Raw genomic sequence first — 27,858 nt, forward strand, 5'->3', positions numbered from 1 at the left:
TTCATTTAAGGTGAGTTTTAAATAAGTATGCTGTTGTTGCAGGATGGAGGTGCATAAAAGCTGCGATACATCTGGCACAGTTACAGTGTACCGTTTTAACATCGAGATCGTTACAGACAGATCATTAACCCAGTTAGATGTATAAATGAAGAAAGAAATGGGCCATGGTAATGAACATCTCAGCAAATTACGCAGATAACTTAAACAAACCATGGGAAGATGAAATAATGAGGGAGGAAGGAAATTTCGAACCCACCACATGCTAGCTTTTAAACGGAATCTGCGTCCGTTCCTCTAAATCTATATTTACATCTTCATCTACAATTACATGTACTCCACGAAAAATCATCTGTGTGTTGGAGGGTACTTTTTGAACCACCTTCTTTTACCCCTCCTTCCCTATCCATTCGTGAATGGCGCATAGGAAGAATGAACAACTTTAAGCCTTTCTAAATTAGTAACAGAGTAATGTATAACCCAATAGTAGTATTTTGTTCACTTAAAAATGTCTATCACAGAAGCTGTTTGTATCTTCTTCATATCGTTTCCTGTTCTCCTCAGGTTTATGACGTACTGCTGATGATTGGTACTGGTAGACTAAATAATAAATTCAGCTTCTAAAATATAACCATTAGTATTGAAACTGCCGTACATCAATAATACACTGCTCGTTCATACAGACTTCAAATGATTTGTCACCAGACCTCGGGGAGGCCAATGTATACAAATGTGTCGCCCCTCTACTAGTCATTTCATCATTCAAGAAGATTGCAAGGTGGAAATTCCTCAAATACGATTAGCGGATACAATTCCTGGCGCCCATTTAGGAGCGTAACACATATCAGTTAGCAGTCAACTGTCTGCAAGAGGTGAGATTCGTGACAAGGCTTTGCCAATCACTGACGTGTTCACAGCCGGCTACTAAGGAACGCATCGTTCGCCAGCCAGCGGTTAGTGACTCGATACTAACGGGGCGAGAAGCCCCTCCATTGGCTGCAGGGAGGGCGCGGCGAAGGTGTGCGAAGGCACGGCGAATCGTCACTGTTAGCGCGGGTTACAGCTCGTTAACTCAAAGCCACACTGGCGGGAGAAAACGAGCCGTAGGAGGGAAAAAAGGGATAGTCGAAGTGCGTGACCTGAACTGCCACAGAATGAAAACGGGCGCTCTCTACAGCAGAGGTCAGCATTCGAATGCAGTGACACATAGTTGGCATCTATGAGGATGTAGATCTCGGCTCAGTTTAGAAACAATGTGTGAGAAGGAAGCACACGACAGTACCGTGGTTCGTAAGCTTTTGAGATCATTTACCCCTGATTGCAGTGAGATGTCAGCTAGTATCTCCTCTCTCCAAATCATCATCGACATTAGCTTCTATCTAAAAGTTACAATGAAAAAGATTTTTCTTTGAAAACTTTCAATTTTCATCATCATCTACATCTACGTGATTACTCTGCTGTCTGGAGCTGCGCGACCGCTACGGTCGCAAGTTCGAATCCTGCCTCGGGCGTGGATGTGTGTACTGTCCTTAGGTTAGTTAGGTTTAAGTAGTTCTAACTTCTATGGGACTGATGACCTCAGAAGTTAAGTCCCATAGTGCTCAGAGCCATTTGAGCAATTACTCTGCTATTCACAATAAAGTGCCTGGCAGACGGTTCAATGAACCACCTTCAAGCTGTCTCCCTACCGTTCCACTCTCGAACGGCCCGTGGGAAAAACGAGCAGTTAAATTTTTCTGTGCGAGCTCTGATTTCTCTTATTTTAACGTGATAATCATTTCTCCCTATGTAGGTGGGTGCCAATAGAATATTTTCGAAATCGGAGGAGAAAACTGGTGATCGAAATTTCATGAGAAGATCCCGTCGCAACGAAAAACGCCTTTGTTTTAATGATTGCCACTCCAATTCACGTATCATGTCTGTGGCACTATCTCCCCTACTTCGCGATAATACAAAACGAGCTACCCTTCTTTCTACTTTTTCGATGTCATCCGTCAGTCCGATCTGATGCGGATCCCACGCCGCACAGCAGTACTCCAGATCAGGGCGGACAAGCGTGGTGAAAGCAGTCTCTTTAGTAGACCTGTTGCACCTTCTAAGTGTTTTGCCAATGAATCGCAGTCTCTGGTTGGTTCTACCCACAACATTATCTATGAGATCGTTCCAATTTAGGGTATCTGTAATTGTAATCCCTAAGTATTTAGTTGAATTTACATCCTACAGATTTGTGTGACTTACCGCGTAATCGAAATTTATCGGTTTTCTTTTAATAATCTTGTGAAGAACTTCACAATTTTCTTTATTCAGGGTTAATTGCCACTTTTCGCATCATACCGACATCTAAATCATTTTGCAATTTGTTTTGGTCATCTGATGACTTTAAAAAACGGTAAATGACAGCATCATCTGCAAACAATCTAAGACGGCTACTGATATTGTCTTCTATGTCGTTAATATAGATCAGGAAGAATAGAGGGCCTATAACACTTCCTTGGGGAGCGCCGGATATTATTTCCGTTTTACTCGATGACTTTCCGTCTGTTACTACGATCTGTGACCTTTCTGACACGAAATCACGAATCCAGTCGTACAACTGAGGCGATAACCCATAGGCACGCAATTTGGTTAAAAGACGCTTGTGAGGAACGGTGTCGAAAGCCTTCATGAAATCTAAAAATATAGAATCTATTGGACATGCCGTGTCGATAGCACTCATTACTTCATAAGTATAAAGAGCTAGTATGTTTCGCAAGAACGATATTTTCTGAATCCGTGCTGACTACGTGTCTATAAATCGTTTTCTTCGAGGTACTTCATAATGTTCGAACACAGTATACGTTCCAAAACCCTACTGCAAATCGACGTTAGTGATATGGGCCTGTAATTCAACGGATTACTCCTACTTCCCTTTTTGGGTTTTGATGTGGCTTGAGCAATTGTCCAGTCTTTAGGTACGGATCTTTCTGTGAGCGAGCGGTTGTTTATAATTGCTAAATACGAAGCTATTGTATCAGCATACTCTGAGAGGAACCTGACTGGTATACAATCTGGACCGGAAGCCTTGCTTTTATTTAGTGATTTAAGCTACTTTGCGACACCGAGGTTATCTATTTCTATGTTTCACATCTTGGCCGTTGTTCTTGATCGGAATTCAGGAATATTTACTTCTTTGGTGAAGGAGTTTCGGAAAATCGTGCTTAATAACTCTGCTTTAGTGGCACTGTCATCAGTGACTCCACCGTCGTTATCGCGCAGTGAAGGTACTGATTGCGTCTTACCACTGGTGTCCTTTATGTATGACCAGGATCTCTTTGGGTTTTCTGACAGATTTTGGGGCAGAGTTTCGTTGTGGAAATTATTGAAAGCATCTCGCATTGAAATACGCGCTATATTTCGAACTTCTGCAAAACTTTGCCGGTCTTAGGGATTTTGCGTGCTTTTAAATTTGACGTGTTCTTTCCACTGCTTCTGCAAGAGGGATCTGACCCGTTTTGTGTACAGTGGGGGACCAGTACTGTTACTTATTAATTTATGTTGTATATATCTCTCAATTGCTGTCGATACTATCTCTTTGAAATCATTCCACAAGTTTTCTACGCTTACATGATCAGATCGGAAGGAGTGAAGACTGTCTCTTAAAAAGGCGTTAAGAGCACTTTTATCAGCTTTTTTAAATAGATATACTTTGCGTTTCTTTTTGATGGTTGTAGGAGTTACGGTATTCAGCCTAGCAGCTCTTGCCTTGTGGTCGCTAATCCCAGTACTAGTCACGATACTCACTATTTGTCTAGGCATTAGATTTTTTTGTTTTTTTGTTTTTGTTACGGTACCGATCGTTTCCTCGCTCTTTCTTGACTTCTACTCCTTACTGATTTATATCTTCTTGTCTGGAAAGGTAATATTTCTTCACTCATTCAAGTTTCTCTTATTTTTTGTGTTTTATTAAGAATGTTTTAAGTATATTCAGCTGTTCTCTAATTTCCAAATTTCGAATCTGTCGACTGTTGTGCATCCCATTACTGCTCTTAGAAATCTCATCTCTGTTGCTTGTACGAGGTGTGATCAAGGGGTGTCGGGAATTTTTTAATTTCGCTGATTCATATACCCGATTTTCAAATTTTTTAATCTTGTGGGTACACATGTTCCGAAGTATGTTTGCATTTTCAGCTGTTCTCAATATTTAGATTATTGTTGATAGTCGAAAAGGTTATACGTGTTTCCGAGTGTTCCGAGAAATTTTACTAAAGGAAAAGATGGCTCAAAAAAAATTCATTAAATTTTTCTTGGAAAATGCAATAAAGTGCAGCACCGCATTTGGAAAGTTGACTGTGGCTTTTGGCGAATCGCTGGCCGGAGTGGCCGAGCGGTTCTAGGCGCTACAGTCTAGAACTGCGTGACCGCTACGGTCGCAGGTTCGAATCCTGCCTCGGGCATACATGTGTGTGATGTCCTTAGGTTAGTTAGGTTTAAGTAGTTCTTAGTTCTCGGGGACTGATGACCTCAGAAGTTAAGTCCCATAGTGCTCAGAGCCATTTGAACCATATTTTTGGCGAATCTGCTATGAGTAAGACAAGAGTCTACGAGAGCTATAAACGTTTCAAAGAGGGTCGAGAAGCCGCTGAAGAAGACGACCGCCCTGGATGTCTTAGCACCTCTATTACTGACGACAATGAGGAAGAAGAGAAGAAAATGGATCTGTAAATTCGCCGAATCAGTAGTGGAGATGTTGCTGATGATGACGGCTTATCGTTTGGCTCATGCCAAGCTTTTTATGGGATGTTTTGGGCATGAATTCTGTAGCAACAAGGTTTTTTCCGAAATTGTTGAATTTCGACCAAAAACTACGTCGCGTAGACACCGCTCAGAAATTCTGAGTGAAGTGGGCAACGATACAGAAACTGTAAAGAAGGTTGCTGCAGTTCACAAAACATGAGTACGCCGGTCTAACTTCGAAACCAAGGCCCAATCGTCCCACTGGAACCTGCCTCAAGAACCAATACCGAAAAAATAATAGATAATTTAGTTGAAGTGTGGAGGTTCCTCTTACTGGTTTCTTCGATTTCAATGGGATAGTGCAACATGAGTTCCTGTCTTACGATTGTGAGGAGGAATCCGACCTAGAAGTTACGCTCCGTTTGCGTGAAACGATCCTCAGAAAACGACCAGAATTGTGGAAAAACCAATAGTGAAAATTGCATCACGATAATTCTCCCGCTAACACCTCAATTCCTGCAGCTGAAGAGAACCATGAATGGACGGCGTTTTGGCACATTTGATAAGATGAAAACAGAATCGCTGAAGGAGCTGAACATCATAACGAAAAATGAGTTACAGAAGTGCTTCCAAGATTGGAAACAGCGCTGGCACAAGTGATTATACCTCAGGGGGATTGCTCTGAAGGGGACAGCGTTCATGTTCATGAATAAGTAAAGATTCTTTAGGAAAAACAAAAATTCCCGTTACTTTTTGATCACCCCTCGTATGCGACTTTGTCGACGTTTACTTATAGCCCACAAATCGCTTTCGTAAACATGCACTGGAACTGCCGCTGTCTTTCTTTGTTTTATTTTGAGACTTATGTCTATTATTACACATAAATTTACAGCCTGTGTTAATTTATTCTCGATGTCTTCGTCATACTCACGTCAAAACACCACAACCTAAATAGTTAAAACTTATCAAATGTTCTATTGTTGTGTAGTTGATCACAACTTTTGCCCGTACAGGCTGTTTCCCTAAGCCATTAATTTAGTCTTCTCTTCTGAAATCGTCAAATGGTACTTTTTACAACAGTACCTAATAAATGTATTCGCCGTTATAGGTCATCTTCATTATTGTCCAGTAGTGTGGCTTCTTCCGCACATAAAAGACAAGTCAATCGGGAATTACTGTTAATTCTCCCGTTAAAAATCTACTTTTATTTCCGAATTACGTCATCTAAATAAATGTTACAAAGTGTGGGTGAAATGCTGCACCCTAGTCTTGCTCCTTTGTTTGTGACTATGGGCTATGTCAGAGTGCCATTTGTAACTAAAATTACAGTCGTCTGGTTGTCCAGACTTTTTAAACCATTTTTTAGTTGTTGTGGATATCCCCTTTCGCTCATTATACTCCGCAGTCTCTTTTTATCAACATTACCGAATGCCTTAAGAAAATCAATGAACGCTAAATGCGTTTCCCTATTAAACTCTCACTTTTTCGGTTATTTGTTTTATTTCAAATAGTGCATCTGCTGTCGATCTGTCCCTTCTAAATCCCATTTGCTTTTCGCCTAATAAACTGTCATTTTTAAAGTAACGAAAGATAGATATTAAGTTCTTGTGAGTGTTCTATTAGGTCACGAAGTAATAAGACAATGAGACAGTTCATATGTTTTATATCAAACATTTTTTTATAGAGTGATTAAGCAGTTCTCAGACAACTTACCACATTGAGGGTAGACACTTGTTACAAAACATACTTCCTCTGCACCACTCCTCTCCCTAGCGACACTTGCTGCAATAACTCGCTGCACCCCCATTTTAAGTCACCAAATTAAAATGTGTGCACTATACACATAGGCCCATCGATGGTAAATTACCAACTGGACCCCTTGGTTCCGATCTGGCCGAAATCGGAAGATTTCAGACTGCCAGTGCGTTGTATCTGACCACTTGCTCTTACAATAATAATAATAACAATAATATATTGTAAGCTCTACACCATTATAGAGGCCATTACATTTTTACCGCTATGTTGTGCTGTTATTAGTTCATTTATTGTTGAGAAATGAATAATAAAGCAATTTATAGTCAGCTGCGGGAAGTACCTACAACTCAAAGGAGGTATTTTCATGAGATATTTAAGTATGTTTGATGTAAAAGGCTCACTTTTATTGTCATAGATGCATAATACAAAGTATGTGTATAGTGGGTGGACTATGTATGGAAGAGATGTCCACACCGACGTTTTACAATATGAAACCTCCAGCATATTGTCATGCTGTAATGTTAGTATTTTAAAAAATGTAACTCTTAGCAAATTGTGTAATCAGTGTTCCATTCTTACCAAATAGTCGTAAGAGTAGTGGTATTAATATTTTGAAAATGATTTAGTTTCGCTACCAAAACACAACAGAACCTTTCGTTTTCACCCCTCAGAAAACTTCATTTTAACTCGTAGGGAGTAGTTACACCCTGATTGGAAACCAATGCGGTAACAGAAGCTAAAGCGTACCATGTAACTTCGGCCTGATATCGAGCCCTTTGCGAGATAACAGCGAATATTTGGTTACGTGAAATCACTAACTTCAAAACAAGTGTATTTGAAATATTTACCTGCAAATTACGCTCCCATCTAATTGGGTTCAAATTTTATCCATGGCCTACCTTAATAATAAATACGGCACAGCTTCAGCTCTTTACACGTTGCAGACAATTGTAAAGTCGTACCTGTGTGAGGTGTTCCACGTGTCGCTCCCACATTTTGATGCAATATTTCTCACATCTCTACAGTTAGTTTAGAATTATTTCGAACACCCCCAAACCATCTCATAAATCTCGAGTATACAATTCTCTGCTTTAGTTCTTCAACCTTACCAAGGGCGTGCTTTTAAGGTGTCCCCACAAAGAAAAATACAGAGAATTCAGATCACATAATGTTGGAGGGTAAGATGTAGGCCATGTTAGATCACTCTATCTTAGGCCATATTGGCACCTTAGACGTCGTCTTACATGAGTAGCAAAATGTACCCCATCGTATATAGATCGCAGAAGTATGGGAGATCGGTGAAATATGAGTTCAGTTGAATGCAGACGTAACTGTAAAATTTACATTTCAAATACATGTGTCCTAATTAGGTCAGTATTTCGTACTGAATGAATCAATTATCTTGCAAAGGCTCGATTGTGGACCCTTGTTCACTGAACCTGTGTCATATTTCGCTATTAATTACAGGGTGTCCGTAAAGGGATGTCCAATTTTAGTGATGTTCTACAACAATTTAGTTTAGATTGTTTACAACAAATCACACATTAAATTGAATGTTCCTAGTTTATCTTACAGATGTTCAGTGTGTGCACCAGACATCCAACCTAAAATCCAATTCTTACCACACTTTTGGTTAACAAGTGTGGAGCAATGGAAGCAACGGCCCATTCATTTCTGCTCGTCATCTGTGGCAAATCAGTAGGTAGTGGCGGGACGTAAAAGACCCCAAAGGAAAAAATCGTATGGTGCAATTTTGTTCTGAAGAGTTTACTAGAAGGCAGAATTATCTACCACGAATCTAAGAGGTATTTTCTGACTGTCGGCTAAATAGTTTCTACATATTAGAAATAGCAGAAGGTCTTGAACACTTTACTTGTGGAAATAACAGAAGGTTTTCATCACGTTACTTGTGGAATCACACTCATTTATCCGTTTCAGTAGGTGACGTCCAGTCAGTTACTGTGAACTTGACCTTTCAGACAGAAAACCATGAATCCAGTTGCACAGCTGAGGCGATAGCTCATATGAAAGCAATGTGGTTGGAAGCTGCTTATGAGAAATGTTGTTAAGAGCCTTTTTGGAAATCTGTAAATATGGAATCAATTTGAGAGCCCCTGAGCACAATACGTAATGCGAATGAAATGCCATCTGTGGCTCCCAAGAGTGATGCTTCCCAAATTCGTGCTGATTTGATATCAATAGGTAATATATTTCGGGGTACTTCATAACGTTGGAACAAAGTATTTGTTCACACGTTCTACTACATGTCGATGTCAATGAAATGGAACTCTAACTCAATGAATTAAGTTTATTTTCTTTGCATGTATTGTACTGATCTGTGCAGTTTTACATTCTTCTCCCTCACCGTAAATACTACTCATGACGTCGTAGGAAAGGAATTAAACTTCTGCATCGTTGAGCAGAAGATGCATTCTTAAATTACTAGCCCACTCCAGAAAACATTGCCTGTAGAAACATAATCGTCCTACTACAATTACGGTAGGGTCATGACAACGTAGTGGATGATGTCTGGTTACCCTGTGATAGTTTTGTTACTTCCTGTAATTACGAAATTATCTTGCAAGATTCACTTGAAATATTCGTAGTATACCAATCAAAGATTCTGAGTGATTTTCACTTTGGTATGTCATTGAATTATCAAACATATGTTTATGGACAGGGGAGATACCTTTCACGCAGCAACAACTAATCTCGTTGTCTACATTGCCGACTATCTGTATCAGCCACCACAAGGACAATGAGGAGCCAAAGAACGCTGCAAGTGGTCGCTTGCTCCATGCACTGTATAGAGTAAGAGGCAGGACCTCCTCTGTGACAGAGTTACAAACATCAATATCAAACTCAGAACGACATCTTTAGAAATTTTGTTGTTATAAGGTGTCTCGCTACGTTCAGGAACCAGCATATCTAGAGGTAAGGAGCATAAAATATTGCGGAACTGCTACTGATAATACGCAAATATGTTAATGAAATCGTATCACTGAATATTCTGTTAACAGTGTTTCATTCAGCAACTACTCTCACAGCCACATTGTCGTATTTACCTTGTGGGCTGGTACTTGGATATGACGAAAGACTTCCTGTTTAAATAAGATAGCCATTCGTTGTATAGTATTATATTGAGATACCAGTCGTACTAGTGTAGTGCTTGTGGATATCGTTTTCCGTTAGGTTATTGAGCAAAATAGACACAAATATCAGAGAAATTCTCAATAATATATTCCACCTCGTTACCGAAAACCGTTTGATGATATGCTGATCTGCTGATTCTGCGTTAAGCCATGTTTAAAGTGCATTCGGGGAAAAAAACTAACTTTCTTGATGGTTTCCCCTTATTCCCTGGTTTTGGTTTGGGGCAGCGGGGGGGTGAGTGGACTGCTGTAGCCTGTTGTGGGGTTGTGAACCACTGAGGGCTACGGCGGGGACGAAGTCTCTCCGTCGTTTCTATGTCCCCGGTTCAATACACAACACGCCATACAAAATCGCCGCGGAGCATGCTAAAACAATGTATTAAATAATACACAAAGTTACGTGATGTTACGTTTGTTAATTTGAGCGCAGAAAAGTCCGCTGGAGGTCATGGGCTCTATGCACGATGCCTCGCGATCACTTGGGCGGACTCCAGTCTCTAACAAGAGGCTGCTGGCTGATGGCGCTGAAATTGGTCTTCCCATGACAAAAATCCATTTCCCTTTCACAAACATGTTTCCGCAAGCTTTTTCTAGTACTGGATGCTTCTAAAAGGAACGAAACTTTCTCCTTGCGTTCGCACTGCATGACGTTGACCACAAGTAAGTTATTCACAATAACAACTCAAGTGGAAGAATTCTCATATCGTGTGTTGCGTACACCATTATCTCACAAACATGACGCTAACACATGTGAAAGTCGGTAGTTGGTTGATCTCAGACTAGCTTGTAATGGGTAAGGTGTGGATTCGATTCCCAGTGGGGGTAACAGCCACAAACATAGCCTCCTCACCTCCAGTAGCGTCGCGAAAAGAACGCTGGACTGTGCCGTGGTTCCAAATAAACACTGAACATGTCCATTTACTACTGAGGGGAAAAGAGTTGTATTACTTTTTGCTATCAGAGGCGGAAGTCGCTGCTTTCACTAGTAATGCTATTTTAGTTCGCAAACCAATGGTCATGTAAGGTCACAGGACCTTCATTTCTTATTTTAAGTGAACTTGAGATTTTGAAAATATTGGCACTGGACTGGGATACAAGATCCGAGTCCAATTTTTCTTTGTATTTGAACTCATTTCCTTGTTTAATCACGATGCCAGAGTTGGAGTTCCAGGGAGCACAGAACTATTTTTTTCGTTACCTCTAGCTGAACACGGCCACATCTCGCTACTTGTGAAGAAAGAAGAAATATTTCATGTCCATTCGTTGCTATCAGACAATTTCAGAAGATGCAGAGTTCAGATCCCTGTCAGGCAAGAATCATTTGTATCGTCATTGGTGAGGACATTTAATATCTAACACCTGACTATGCTTAGTTAACAATTCACATGGGTACTAGTTCTTCTTCCCGTCCATCACCACAACTTTACTTCATGGCGTCTGGCACTTGTGCAATGCATTTTAATGCATAGCATTCGTGGTTACATCTCAAGGGCCGACATAAGCTTCGTGGGTTTCCCAGTGCTGTATTAAAAATATCTTCATTTATTTCCAGCTTCAGTAATTCTGCCTTGTAAACTGATACTGGTTAACATTTCGATATTTTACATCTCTTTATGCCTAGTGGAGTCTCGATCAGACATGCAAGCTTGTTTGGTTAACAGTGGGTTCAACTTCGGATCACAAACAGCAACTCATCATGTCACTTAGTGAAGATGGTAAGAGTTCTGAAGTGCCACTTATCGTAATGAAGTTAGGGGCTGTCTCATCACTAATAACGTGTTTTCTAATATTTGTTGTAATGTGGTATTGGTTTATGTCTGAATTAATTGCCATTAAGAGCAGTGTCCTCTAGCAGTCTCTTGTGGTACCCTTTGTGTATAGACGAATGACTGTACTGCCGAGGGTTTAGAGGACCTGCGACACAGTAGTGCCATGTTGGTTGCATACAATCAGGTGTGGCGTACACATTGGAATTCAGAAGTGACCCGCTTTTTATGTTGTCGAGTGTACATTTCTGCGTCATGACTACACCATCGATTAGATGTGAAACCTGAAGACAAAAAACTTCAATGTGATAAATATGTCGAATACATCAATGCTCCAGCCAGACACACAAGTGTTGATTTAAGAACACACTGTAAGTTCTTTCATTCTTCTCTGTCTATCCTTTTTCACTCATGCATGCATAAAATTCAACTTTCCTTGCTTAAAACTGTGTATACACTACCATATATAATAGCAATCTTATAATTCTGTGTTGACACCAGTGAGTTCAGATACAACACTGACCATTGAGGCCGAATGAAACAAACGTCCATTGATATGCTCGGATACGCAAATAATTGGCATTTCAGAGCAACCACACAAGTACTAGTCAAATGTAAAGGGCAGTCAAATGAAAACGAGACACATGGGGCAAAGTAAGTAAACTGTTTGTTATTTTTGAATTAATCGTCATAATTGTTAATACATTTGTCTGGCAAAACGGTCAGTGCCATCATGAAAAAATGTTGGCGGTTGCCTAAGAACCGTGATTGTACCCAGGTGTGCGTTTCTTCATCCGGGTGAAATAGACAACCACGAATGTCTTTCTTCAGGGCTCCAGAAACATGGAAATCCTATGGGGAGTAATGGGGTATGTATGGAGGTCGTGTGAGGGCCTCCTATCGAAGCTTCTGCGGCATGCTGGAAACAGTACCTCACCATGACGTTATTTTTTAACAAGATAACGCAATACCGCCTTTTGCCTGTGCTTACCTGACGCACATTGTTTCACAGATTGTTCGAGTGTTGCCATGGTTAGCACGTTTCAGCCACAGAATAAATCTGATAATAGGTTGCCAAGAGACAGGCATGCTACCAGTCGGCGGCATCTATACCTGAATTGAAGTTCGGAAGTTGAGATCGACTGAACCAGATTAAAACCAGTGTTGCTGATAAAGAGCGCAGCTCTGTTTATTGATTACTGCAGATTGTATAATCAAAAAGAACCATGACAGAATCATCCGAATGCGAAGGAGATTGGTAGGTATGAGGTACATGTACAGAAAAATAAATAATTCAGAAGAATAGAATGATTTATTCAAGAGAAAAAACTTCACAAACTGAGCAAGTCAACAATGCGTTAGTCCACCTCTGGCCATTATGCGAGGAGTTATTCGGCTTGCCACTGGTTGACAGAGCTGTTGGATGTCCTCCTGAGTGATATAATGCCAAGTTCTGTCCGACAGGCGCATTAGATCGTCAAAATCCCGACCTGGTTGGAGGCCCAGCCCATAATGCTCAAAACGTTCTCAGTTGTGGAGAGATTCAGCAACCTTGCTGGCCAGTGTAGGGTTTGGCAAGCACGAAGACAAGCTCCTGCTGTATGTGGATGGACAAGAAAACTGGGCGTAGGATACCGTCGACGTAGCGACTAGCTGTAAAGGTGCTGCTTATGACAACCAAGGGCTATCTGCCATGAAATGGCACTCCATAGCATCACTCCTGGCTATGGGGCCACATGGCACGCAATAGTCATGTTGGTATCCCACCGCTGTCAGGAATGTCTCCAGACATGTCTTCGGTCTGGAATCTGATTGTCTGGACTAGAAATGTCTTCGGGTTGAGCCCCGATGACCAGCGATGACGTGTCTGGGGACGCCCCAGTAGTGGTACACGAACTTGACTGTCACCAGTCAAACGACGCGACAGCCATTACTGAGGGTCTGGAGTGCCCTTTCTTTTCATAGCAGGACCCATTTGGTTATCATTCGCAGCACTGTTACAGTAAAGCGGTATGTCAACGACATTCTATGATCCGTTTTGTTGCCCTTTCTGGGATTACATTTGAGCATGAGAGTTTCTGGGCAACGGCCTTGCCACAGTGGATACACCGGTTCACGTGAGATCAACGTAGTTAAGCGCTGTTGGGCGTGGCCGGCACTTGGATGGGTGACCATCCAGCCGTCACGCGCTGTTGCCATTTTCCGGGGTGCACTCAGCCTCGTGATGCCAATTGAGGAACTACTCGACCGAATAGCAGCGGCTCCGGTCAGAGAAAACCATCATAACGACCGGGAGAGCGGTGTGCTGATCACATGCCCCTCCTATCCGCATCCTCAAGTGAGGATGACACGGCGGTCGGAGGGTTCCGATGGGCCACTTCTGGCCTGAAGACGGAGTGCTTTATGAGAGTTTCTACCACTTGGCTTCGTGCTTGTCAAACTCTACCTCGGCCTGTAGGGTCATTGTGTCTCTCCCCAATTAAGAACGTTTGAAGCATTATGGGCACGGCCACACAACTAGCTTAGGATTTTTTACGATCTAACATGCCAATTGGGCAGAATTTGGCACGATATCCCTCGAAAGGACATGCAGTAACTCTGTCAACCAATTGCAAGCCGAATATCTGCTTGTATAAGGGTCAAACGTGGACAAACTTGTTATTGACTCGCTCGATTTGTGTAGCTCTTTCTCTTCAATAATTATCCAATTTTACTGAAATTATTATCATTTGTTTATCTGAACATGTACGTCATTTGTACCAGTTTCCGTTACATTCGGATAATTTCTTCGTGGTGGGTCGTTCATTTTGTCCTAGGGTGTACATCCCCAAATCAGCTACAACTTAAATCTTCTTGTTACTCTGCTTCATAGGCCCAATAAGTAACATTTCCATTTACAACGAGTAACTTCCTGGAGTTGCAGTTTTAATGGGCAAAGGTGTACTTATATATTTCTTGGAACACGATAAAGTTGTTTGTATCTAATAATGTCGTTGAGCATGTATACAGCATACAGCCTACTTCTACGAGTAATCTATAGAGTCTGTCTGTGCATATGCTCTTCTATTTGCTACCAAACACCGCACGATCCATGTATTTCGGTCCATAAGTGTATTTTCTGGAGCATTTAAGATACAAACAACTTACGATGTCGTATATCCAGATTAGTAGAACTGTAATGTTTGCCTTTGCAGACTGATCTCTCTAGCCGTACGATCATATTCCCTTTCTTTGCAGACTGATCTCTCTAGCCGTACGATCATATTCCCTTTCTTCCTCTGACGTAACTTTCATCATAATGTGGACGAGGTGTTGTACACCCTTTAAGTGCAAGATTCCAACATAACAAATCTATCGTTATTGGACACAACTTCTAGCAAATATACAGCATCTGCAAATGAAGACACTAGTAAATAGTTGATTTTTTCGGTTCAATTGTTGTTGCTAGAGCTCACTCTAAGATGTCTAAACATGCAAACTCCACCGAAAGCCCTACAGCTGAGATATCTTCGAGTCCTAACTAGAGTGATAAAGTGAGACAGTAGCGAACAATATATTCAACGTCCCACCTCTATAGCCAGAATTCGTTACGGCAAATAAATCTCACACTCTTCAAAGGTTTCGCGGATATAATTAGGAGATTTGAAGAGACGACAAGTTTTATATGTGACACAAAGAAAAAAAGAAAACATACCTCTCGACTGAACTTGTAAAAGTAATATTCCAAGCTGTGGAAAATGAAAGTGAAGGAGTATAGGGAAAGTGATTGAAATGAATTCGTAAGTCCGAAACCTGAAACTGAGGAAATGTGGCGATGACTATAACAAATCTATACAACACTTGGATGATGATTATTCTGTCCTCTGGTTGTAATGACGGGGATTTCTGAACGTATGAAGAAGCGATGTCGCTGTTAGCAGTAGTTACAGCAGTTTACCATGTAAACGTTTTGTTTAACAACGCGTTTTTAACGCTTTACGGAAGCAACTACGTTTTAAAACAAGAACACTATAAATTGCTATACTGAATTACATCCTAATGCTACTGAGTAATTTGACATTCCCTCCCTCTTCTTCTGTTTTAGTGATTCGTCTTTTCACCTATGGCCTGTTTCTTCCTTTTGAATTGTATTTAAGCAGCAACGAGTTTTAGTTGTTACGACATGCCGACAGTATAGTGAGGCAAGTCCTACTTGAAGCCGGCCGGAGTGGCTGAGCGGCTCTAGGCGCTACAGTCTGGAACCGCGCGACCGCTACGGTCGCAGGTTCGAATCCTGCCTCGGGCATGGATGTGTGTGATGTCCTTAGGTTAGTTAGGTTTAAGTAGTTCTAAGTACTAGGGGACTGATGACCTCAGAAGTTAAGTCCCATAGTGCTCAGAGCCATTTTGAACCTACTTGAATTTATGGTAACGTAACTGTCCTTTATCAAATGTTCGCGGATCGTAGAGTCGTCTTGCTATGTACTTCTTGTACCACTGAACTACTCACGGAAAATTTCAGTATATTGTCCTAACTACACGGTGATTCGATATCTTTGGGTGGCAGATAACCAGAAATTTAGAGTCCGAGATGTCAGAGGAAGGAAATACGCAGAGGCAATGTCACGAACATGGCGGCCGTTTTGCAGCCGCCTTCTGGAATGAAATTCGTAATTGCCAGATGAAAAGGGGGTGAAGGAAAAACAATGGTGAATTTCATTTAAGCATAGCATTATTCAATGTTGAGTTATGAATCTCCCTTTCTGATACCATTAACACAAACCGAATGCATTCGGATCGTCCTGATATCAGGAGAGAGGTCACCCGTGTTACAGCACAGGATTACAACCAATGTAACTCGCAGTCCATCCATCACCTACAGTACGGAGGTGAAACGTCTGACGAAATTACGTGAAATTAGCTCCGTCGCAGACAAACCAAAAGTAGAACCGACGAAAACGGCAACAGATGAAACAACACCAACCGCTGATCTGGCATCGTTTACTCAGTTCAGAGTGTAATACATACCCCATGTAGAAGGAAACTGAAGTGATCTATGCACCAACATTTCAGGGACAGGATTACTGATCGTTGTGCTCGCATTCCAGTACATGCTTTGGTTCAGATCCATGTGGAATGTGCGATGCGGGTAACAACGATCCTTGTAACTTGCTCAGCAACACGTCCTTCTGTGCATCATAAGCATTTTTATTGTTCTGTACAAAATATGAAATAACCCTAAAGTGGATAAAGTTGTGCTCAAATGAAATACACTACTGTTATTTCCCGTATAACTCTTCATTTTTAGCGTTTCGTATCTCAGTCGGTAAAAATGGAATTCTTACAGGACCACTTTCTTGTCCGTTCGTCTATCCGACTGTTAAGGCCTCTTTTTCCCAAGGAGAGGTAGAAATATCAAGCTGAAATTTATGATCCTAAGGCCTACGGCTACTTCACGGTGCGGATAATTTAAGCTTCCAACTCAATGCAATCAAATGATACGACAATATATGTCACAGATTTCGATAACTCTCAAACTCATCAAAACCTCTAGGGTACTTTCCGTCGGCCTAGATTTTTGCATAGATTTGACGAGAAGCAAGGTTTCACAGTACAAGAAAATTGAAACAATCCGAAAATAGTTAATTTGTAATAATATCACAGATTTTTTTCCATTTATTGCCCGTGTGTCTGCTCGTCTGTTACGACACCTTTTTCTCAGTTAAAGGTATAGTTATCAAGCTGAAATTTAGTCATATACTAGCAAGAGTAGACAAAGAGCACTGAAAGACCGAAGTCGAAACAAGGCACCGGAAGTACACGACATTCCGTCAGAAGTACTGATAGCCTCGGGAGAACCAACCATGACAAATCTCACCCATCTGGTGTTGAAGACGTACGAGGCAGGCATAATAGCCTCAGACGTCAAAAAGAATGTAACACTTCCAATTCCAAAGAAAGCAGGTGCTGACACGTGGGAGTAATAGCGAACTATCAGTTTAATAAGTCATGGTTGCAAAATACTAACGCGGATTCTTTAAAGAAGAGTGGAAAAACTGGTGGAATCCAACATCGGGGAAGACCAGTTAGGATTCTGGAGAAATGTAGGAAAACCAGAAGCAGTACTTACCCTACGACTTATCTTAGAAAAGAGGATAAGGAAATGCAAGACTCTACTTATAACATTTGAAGACCTAGGGAACTTTTGACAGTGTTGACTGGAATAGACACACTCACTTCGAAATCCAGTAGGTAGCAACGGTAAAATACAGGAGGCGAAAAGCTATTCACAACCAAACGACAGTTACAGGAGTTTCGGGGCATGAAAGGGAAGCAGTGGTTGAAAGAGGATGAGACAGGGTTGTAGCCTATCCACGATGTTATTCAGTCTGTGCACTGAGCAAGCATTGAGGGAAACAAAAGACAAATTTGCAATAGAGATTGAAGTCCAAAGAGAAGAAATAATAACTTTGAGGTTTGCTGATGAGATTGTAATTCTGTCAAGGACAGCAAAGGACTTGGAAGTGCAGTTGAACGGAGTGAACAGTTTCTGGAAAGGAAGATTAACATCAACAACAGCAACACAAGGATAATGGAATATAGTCAGTTTAAATCAGGCGATGCTAAGGGAACTAGATTAGGAAATGAGACACACAAATAGTAGATGAGTTTTGTTATTTGTGCAGCCGTTCTAAAGAAGAGAAATTTGTTAACTTCGAATACAGAGTTAAGTGCTGGAAAGTCTTTTCTGATGGGATTTGTCTGGAGTGTAGCCATGTATGGAAGTGAAATATGGATGATAAACAGCTAAGATGAAACAGATTCGAAGATTTAGAAATATGGTACTACAGAAGAATACTGAAGATTAGATGGGACGATCACGTAACTAATGAGGAGCCGGCCGGTGTGGCCGTGCGGTTCTAAGCGCGTCAGTTTGGAACCGCGTGACCGCTACGGTCGCAGGTGCGAATCCTGCCTCGGGCATGGATGTGTGTGATGTCCTTAGATTAGTTAGGTTTAAGTAGTTCTAAGTTCTAGGGGACTGATGACCTCAGTAGTTAAGTCCCATAGTGCTCAGAGCCATTTTGAACTAATGAGGAAGCACTGAATGGGATTGGGGAGAAAAGAAATTTGTGGCACAACCTGAGTAGACGAAGGAATCAATTGATAGAAAACTTTCTGAGACGTCAAGGGATCAACAATTAAGTGTTGGAGGGGAGTGTGAGGGGTAAATATTGTAGAGGGAGACTAAGAGATGAATACATATGGCAATTCAAAAGGATGTAAGATGCCGTAGTTATTCGGAGATGAAGAGGCTTGCACAGTATAGAGTAGCTTCGGGAGTTGCATCAGACCAGTCTTCGGACTGAAGACCACAACAACAACAGCAGCATCAGCAACGGCAGCAGCTAAGGTCTACGGTCCCATGTCGGTGTAAAGAATTTAAGCTTCTACGTCAATGTAATTAAAAGATACGGCCATATGCGTCACATATTTTGACACTAGCAAACCCATTCATGAAATTCTACAGATGAACCACCTACCCACATGTTGGGCCTGGTGCTCACGTAGAGAGAAGTAGCGAGGTCGGATCTCGGTCGGACCATTGATGTTTCTGTCTTCGTTTTAACCTATTCGTCTCCTCTCAAAGATGCAAGAAGTCGCCAGAAACAGCACGTGGTTCGGATTCTACGTTAAAATGTTGGTCACGTTTATCCTTAGGGACAACTTGTGTGGGTTAGGGAAACGCAAGTTGCCGTAAGTGGCGTCCAATAGAAAGACTTGCACCAGGACACTGAGTCACATTAAATTTATTATTATTATTATTTGTATACATAATTATCTTTTTAGGAAATTCTTAGAGTACGGGTCCTACTCGAACTTGTCGATCTTTTTTATATGTGACATGACAACTGTCCGTATGAAAAGTACGAGTTTCCGCTAAGATGGTAGGTACCAAAATGTTTGTACCCAGATTTTTCTCTACGGTGTATAGGAGCCTAAGGCTGTCAACAAGCGTTTGAAACGGGGAAAAAATGGAAATGACGTCACGATATCGAGACGTGACCTCTAACCCAAGAGAGCTTGCCAGTCACAGAGTGTTGCTCGCAGTGCGCATGAGTTTGGGAGAGCAGCGTGCGACGGCTGTGGTAGCGTGCGACGGTTGTATTGGACCGTAACAGAAAGATACCTTCCAAAATTCCGTCAAAAGTGTGTCGTGTAACATTACTCACTGTAACTGAAACTGTAACTGTAACGTGAATAGTGGCCCAATTTTTCTACTTCTCATCACTGATCACATAATTATCCGATATAGTAAAAGTGTCAGCGTATGTTGTATCTTTATATGCAGAACGCCAGATGCATTTTACGTAACTTCACTCGTAAATCGTGGCATTCACTCGTTATTCGACAACCAGGACATTAAAGCTGCCACTATCTTCTATAACTTTAGCCTGTGAATTCATAGCATATTATGTCTCTGGTTTTAATGGTCTGAAAGTAGTTCCCTATGTAACTAATTTGATCCATGGATGGAAAGCAACGCTATTACTTTTAGTGAAACATGAGGTAGTGAATCAACTTACAATTAAGATCAATTACAACTAAGATCTAGCTCTTGTACTCAGGCATCTGTAAAAAGCATACATACACTATGTGATCAAAAGTATCCGGACAACCCCAGAAACATACTTTTTTTCATATTAGGTGCACTCTAATGCCACCTACTGCCATGTACTCCATATCAGCGACCTCAGAAGTCATTAGACATCGTGAGAGAGCAGAATGGGGTGCTCCGCGGAAATCACGGACTTCGAACATGGTCAGGTGATTGAGTGTCGCTTGCGTCATACGTCTGTAGACGAGATTTCCACACTCCTAAACACCCCTAGGTCCACTGTTTCCGCTGTAATAGCGAAGTGGAAACTTGGAGGGACACGTACAGCACAAAAGCGTACAGGCCGACCTCGTGTGTTGACTGTTACAGACCGCCGACAATAGAAGAGGGTCGTAATGTGTAATAGGTAGGCTTCTATCCAGACCATCACACAGGAATTCCAAACTGCATCAGGATCCACTGCAAGTACAATGACAGAAGGGAGTTGAGAAAACTTGGATTCATGGTCGAGTGGCTGCTCATAACCCACACATCACGCCGGTAAATGCCAAACGACTCCTCGCTTGGTGTAAGGAGCGTAAACATTGGACGATTGAACAGTGGGAGAACGTTTTGTGGAGTGACGAATCACGGTACGCAGTGTGGCGATCCGATGGCGGGGTGTGGGTATGGCGAATGCCCGATGATCGTCATCTGCCATCGTTTGTAGTGCCATCAGTGAAATTCGGAGGCGGTGGTGTTATGGTCTGGTTGTGTTTTTCATGGAGAGGGCTTGCACCTCTTGTTGTTTAGTGGGGCACTGTCACACTACAGGCCTACATTGATGTTTTATGCACCTTCTTGCTTCCCACTGTTGAATAGCAATTCGGGGATGGCGATTGCATCTTCCAACACGATCGAGCTCCTGTTCCTAATGCAGGGACCATGGCGAAGTGGTTACACGACAATAACATCCCTGTAATGGTCTGACCTGTACAGAGTCCTGACCTGAATCCTATAGAACACCTTTAGGATGTTTTGGAACGCCGACTTCGTGCCAGGCCTCATCGACGGGCAACGATACCTCTCCTCAGTGCAGCACTCCGTGCAGAATGGGCTGCCATTCTCCAATAACCTTCCAGAGCCTGACTGAACGTATGCCTGTGAGAATGGAAGTTGTTATTAAAGCTAAGGGTGGGTCAACACCATTTTGAATTCCAGCTTTACCGTTGGAGGGCGCCACGAACTTCTATGTCATTTTCAGCCAGGTGTCCGGATACTTTTGATCACATAGAGAGAGTGCGATGCAGATGTAACTATACACGATACGGTCTAATAAATAACACATTGAAAAAATGGTTCGAATGGCTCTGAGAACTGTGGTCATAAGTCCCCTAGAACTTAGAACTACTTAAACCTAACTAACCTAAGGACAGCACACATATCCATGCCCGAGGCAGGATTCGAACCTGCGACTGTAGAGGTCACGCGGTTCCAGAGTGAAGTGCCTAGAACCGCACGGTCACACCGAACGGCATAACATATGGAAAGTAATTCATTTGAGTGTATGTAACTGCACGTGATATGCCCTGATACATAACAAATTCATATAATTCATTTAGGATGTAAAGTTTGAAAGCATTCTTCGTTTCAACAGGTGTCCTGAAAATCACTGAGCGACTCACACTTACCGCAGTTAGCTGAAAAGTGCGTACAAATCGGAGAATAATGTAACTGCTGAAAGCAGTTTCTAGGAATTTTGTCTTTATCGAAGGCAGCTCACTTCAAATATTTTTCAAAGAGCGTTGCATTTCAACGTCTTTTATTGATGAACGAAGCTGAAATGAGCACACTTACTAATGAGCATTAAAGATTGAAGGACTGAAAAATGATTTAGTGAAGACTGGAACTGGAACACGATCGAACAGGAACAGGAACAGGAAAGGGAGGTAACGACAGTGGCACGTAAAGTGCCCTCCGCCACACACCGTTGGGTGGCTTGCGGAGTATGAATGTATATGGTAGATGTAGATGTAATACCAGTGGGAGTCAACAAATGCCCTTTTCGGTTCACGTGACTGTACAAAATCACACATATACGAGGGGCGTTCAGAAAGTAAGCTCCGATCGGTCGCGAAATGGAAACGACTATGAAAATCCGATAAAGCTTTGCACAGATGTGTTGGGTAGTGTCTCTAATACAACCCCAGTTAGCATCACGTCGCTCTTCTCATTTCTGAGCTCGCAGTGAGTGCGTAAAGATGTCTAGAAAATAGTGTCTGCCACCAAGTACGAGGGCCTGGTGAGAAATTTCGCCTGAAGCTATGCAGCTAACATTACATAACTGTCGTGCTGTTTCGTCTTCACGACAATTCTTAGCCGCATTCTGCAGGGGCAATGAAGATGCTCCTGCATCGTTTTCAAATGGAAGTGTTAGATTACCCACAATACAGTCCGCAATAGTCTCCCCCTGAGTTTCATCTCTGGTCACATGAACCGCTGTCTTTGAAGACAACATTTTGACACAGACAACGAGGTGTAGGCCAGCGTGGAGAATTGGCGGAAAGCACTGGCGGCTGCCTTCTATGATGAGGCTATTGAAAAGTTGGTACAACGCTATGACAAAAGTCTAAGTCAGAACGGCGACTACGTAGAGAAGTAGCTGAAAGGTGTAGCTAATTGTTACAAGTAAAACATTTCTGATGTTCACTGTGGTTTAAATTTGGCAATCAATCGGAGCTTACTTTCTGAACAGGCCTCGTAGAAAAGAACGTAAAAGAAACTTCATGAGAAGCCCCTAATATTTTTTAAATAATCGGTTCAAATGGTTCTGAGCACTATGCGACTCAACTTCTGAGGTCATCAGTCGCCTAGAACTTAGAACAAATTAAATCTAACTAACCTAAGGACATCACACACATCCATGCCCAAGGCAGGATTCGAACCTGCGACCGTAGCGGTCGCTCGGCTCCAGACTGCAGCGCCTAGAACCGCACAGCCACTCCGGACGGCTTAAATAATAGGGAAGTAATGTGCAAAACGATCGATACGCTTGGATACTCTGTGATAAATAGAGACTTATCCTCACGTGTTTTAAAACAGATACAAATCTAACAGCTACATCATCGCTCACAGGAATGTACAGCTGTGAAGTACGTCCTTAAATGAACCTGGAAGTCATATAAGAGAAAAATACGCCATTGCAGCGTGAGGAACCAACAGTTTCACTAATAATACTGGACGACTTAGTTTCAAATTGTCCATCTCAGTATAACAAGACAGTTTTCTATACATTTCAAGCAGACAACAGGCAGAACAATCACAGCTTCAGGTGGAGATTAAGAGAGCGTTCACTACCCGACCACGCTGCCCTACTGCACTCGATACTCGGCACCAAGCAATATGAGTGACAAGACAGTCTCGACATTCAAAATAGTGGCTAAAGGTATGCCTTGGACTACTCAACCAAAGGTAAGGTTACTTTAACAGATGAAAACATAGACTAAAGGGTCTTCGAGTTGTATGAATGCTTAGCAACTCACGTACTGATACATGACATGAGAGTCGTTCATGAAATATGGCTTTTAAACTTATAACGTCGATTTTGGTACAGTTTTTCTGTATCTGATTACTGAACGCATAAGCTTGGCGTGGAGAAAACGTCTTGGTCTGTGTTCTACCTTATACCCAACATACACTACACATAAAGACTTCTATGGACCGTGTAGCTTGGGTTAACGCAGAAAAAGGACTGTTTATGATAAGGAGTAAGAAAACTACAGACAGGAATTGGATTCACAAAGTACAGTAATCCAGTCATTTACTAATAAAATTAGTTGTGCCTTCCCTGTTGGATAAAATGTATGGTAATGAACGGAAAGACTCATCTGAAACTCGAAAACTGAAACGGGGGAAACAGACCATATTATTTCATTGTTAAACTAAATCTTAAAAATGTATCTTACTCTTACTCATAAATAGGTAAAACAAACAAGTACTTTTCTACTGAAATGTATACTGTGAAACTTAATTAACGTTTTCAAATTCCGACTAGCATAGTAACTATCAAATAAATGACCTGTCTGAAGTAGGGAAGAACTATTTGTGTGTCATGGAAACGAACCTGGACAGAGTTCAAAAAAAAAAAAAAAATTCGGCAGGGATTTCAGTTATTCGTTTGCTTAGGTGTTGTTGTTGTGGTCTTTAGTCCTGAGACTGGTTTGATGCAGCTCTCCACGCTACTCTATCCTGTGCAAGCCTCTTCATCTCCCAGTACCTACTGCAACCTACATCCTTCTGAATCTGCTTAGTGTATTCATCTCTTGCTCTCCCTCTACGAATTTTACCCTCCACGCTGCCCACTAATACTAAATTGGTGATTCCTTGATGCCTCAGAACATGTCCTACCAACCGGTCCCTTCTTCTAGTCAAGTTGTGCCACAAACTTCTCTTCTTCCCAATCCTATTCAATACTTCCTCATTAGTTATGTGATCTACCCATCTAATCTTCTGCATTCTTCTGTAGCACCACATTTCAAAAGCTTCTATTCTCTTCTTGTCTAAACTATTTATCGTCCATGTTTCACTTCCATACATGGCTACACTCCATACAAACACTTTCAAAAATGACTTCCTGACTCTTAAATCTATACTCGATGTTAACAAATTTCTCTTCTTCAGATACGCTTTCTTTGCCATTGCCAGTCTACATTTTATATCCTCTCTACTTCGACCATCATCAGTTATTTTGCTCCCCAAATAGCAGAACTCCTTTACTACTTTAAGTGTCTCATTTCCTAATCTAATTCCCTCAGCATCACCCGACTTAATTCAACTACATTCCATTATCCTCGTTTTGCTTTTGTTGATGTTCATCTTATTTCCTCCTTTCAAGACACTTTCCATTCCGTTCAACTGCTCTTCTAAGTCCTTTGCTGTCTCTGACAGAATTACAATGTCATCGGCGAATCTCAAAGTTTTTATTTCTTCTCCATGGATTTTAATACCTACTCCGAATTTTTCTTTTGTTTCCTTCACTGCTTGCTCAATATACAGATTGAATAACATCGGGGATAGGCTACAACCCTTTCTCACTTCCTTCCCAACCACTACTTCCCTTTCATGCCCCTCGATTCTTAGAACTGCCATCTGGTTTCTGTACAAATTGTAAATAGCCTTTCTCTCCCTGTATTTTACCCCTGCCACCTTTAGAATTTGAAAGAGAGTATTCCAGTTAACATTGTCAAAAGCTTTCTCTACGTCTACAAATTCTAGAAACGTAGGTTTGCCCTTCCTTAATCTACCTTCTAAGATGAGTCGTGGGGTCAGTATTGCCTCACGTGTTCCAACATTTCTACGGAATCCAAACTGATCTTCCCCGAGGTCGGCTTCTGCTAGTTTTTCCATTCTTCTGTTAAGAATTCGCGTTAGTATTTCTCAGCTGTGACTTATTAAACTGATAGTTCGGTAATTTTCACATCTGTCAACACTTGCTTTCTTTGGGATTGGAATTATTATATTCTTCTCGAAGTCTGAGGGTATTTCGCCGGTTTCATACATCTTGCTCACCAGATGGTAGAGTTTTGTCAGGACTAGCTCTCCCAAGGCTGTCAGTAGTTCTAATGGAATGTTGTCTACTCCGGGGGTCTTGTTTCGACTCAGGTCTTTCAATGCTCTGTCAAACTCTTCACGCAGTATCGTATCTCCCATTTCATCTTCATTTACCTCCTGTTCCATTTCCATAATATTGTCCTCAAGAACATCGCCCCTGTATAGACCCTCTATATACTCCTTCCATCTTTCTGCTTTCCCTTCTTTGCTTAGAACTGGGTTTCCATCTGAGCTCTTGATACTCATGCAAGTGGTTCTCTTTTCTCCGAAGATTTCTTTAATTTTCCTGTAGGCAGTATCTATCTTACCCCTCATGAGATAAGCCTCTACATCCTTACATTTGTCCTCTAGCCATCCCTGCTTAGCCATTTTGCACTTGCTGTCGAACTCATTTTTGAGACGTTTGTATTCCTTTTTGCGTGCTTCACTTACTGCATTTTAGTATTTTCTCCTTTCTTCAATTAAAGTCAGTATCTCTTCTGTTACCCAAGGATTTCTACTAGCCCTCGTCTTTTTACCTACTTGGTCCTCTGCTGCCTTCACTATTTCATTCCTCAAAGCTACCCATTCTTCTTGTACTGCTTTCCCTTGTTACCTTATGCTCTCCCTGAAACTCTGTACAACTTCTGTTTCTTTCAGTTTATCCAGGTCCCATCTCCTTAAATGCCCACCTTTTTGTAGTTTCTTCAGTTTTAATCTACAGGTCATAACCAATAGATTGTGGTGAGAGTCCACATCTGTCCCTGGAAGTGTCTTACAGTTTAAAACCTGGTCCCTAAATCTCTGTCTTACCATTAGATAATCTATCTGAAACCTGTCAGTATCTCCAGACTTCTTCCATGTATACAGCCTTCTTTTATGATTCTTGAACCAAGTGTTAGCTTGCTTAGGTAAGTCATCTAAAACTGGCATCAATTGAATTCAGATATTTATCTGTATACTGGATCATGCGATTCATAATAGTAAGAAATATGTGTAGAAGTCAAAGTATGGAGTAAAATAACATGAGACGTTATGGCTGTGAACTCACTGACGTTAGATTGTCAAATACACATGAAAGGTCTTCCACTAACGTTCGTCGACGTTTTATCATTCAAAGTTCATTCATAAGCCACAACGCGTTATTATAACGATGAAGACCTTTTAGTAAAGACTACTATTGAATACTCTTTTCGTCGGTGGACTACTAGAGGCAACAAGATGGGAATATATCAAATTTTTACATCGATTTGCTACCAAAAGGTACACACAGTGTGTTGGTATTTTACACTGCGACATCACATGATAAAGGCCAACAGGCTTCCACCAGCGCTTTATGTGTGATCTGCTGCCTCAAAAGGGCCAAGGTCACATATTATTGACAAATCGCCCGGAACTCATTTTCACATCGTACCGAACCAATACTCGTCGCCTTCCCGAGCTATGTAGATAGTCTTTCAAATTGCAAGGTGTAGCCCTCAAACCTGGTATTAGGAGGGAGAATACCGTTGTGTGGTTTGACCGGTGCGCTGTTTACTACCAGAGAGTATGCTGGTCAACGATGAGTGCAACATGTGGTCTGACCTCAAAACGAACCTGAACGGCGACTAATGATACATTCCGCGCCGCCTGCGGTCAAGGACTGTATTCCGTTGAGACCGCATAATAACTTGTGTGCGACGCAGCCGCAACTTCCTTAACAGACAGGCAGTTTTCTTTGTGAATTTGGCATGACTGTTCACTAAGTGGAACACGTATTCCTTCTGAAAGACACCCCGTTCCGACAAACAACTTTGAGCATTAGATCACTGTGCCCTACTTAAATACTAGATCAAAATATTTAGAAGAATTTAAACTGACCAGACAAAATACTGCCAACGGCCTTTCCGCAGTTGTAACTACATTTCCGGCAGGATCACCTAAGTTAAGCGCTAAGGGGCTTGGCTATCACTTGGATGGGTGACCATCTGTGTATGCCAAGCGCTGTTGGCAAGCGGGGTGCACTCAGCCCTTGCTAGGTCAGTTGAGGAGCTGCTTGATAGTGAAGTAGTGGCTCCGATCACGAAAACTGACGACGGCAGGGAGAGCAGTGTGATGAGCACATGCCCCTCCATGTCTGCATCCAGTGATGCCTGTTGGCTGGGGTGCGGTGAGGTCGGTCGGTAGCGTTGGGCCTTCCGAGGCCTATTCAGACTGACTTTAGTTGTAGTTTAGACAATTTATTAGTGACACCGTTCAAAGACGACACTGGTGTAGAACGGGTACCAATTTGTCATGTGATACTCAGCGTGTCGAAACTTATGGCAGT

The sequence above is a fragment of the Schistocerca serialis genome, chromosome 1 (genome assembly GCF_023864345.2).
Source record: "Schistocerca serialis cubense isolate TAMUIC-IGC-003099 chromosome 1, iqSchSeri2.2, whole genome shotgun sequence".
NCBI lineage: Eukaryota > Metazoa > Arthropoda > Insecta > Orthoptera > Acrididae > Schistocerca > Schistocerca serialis.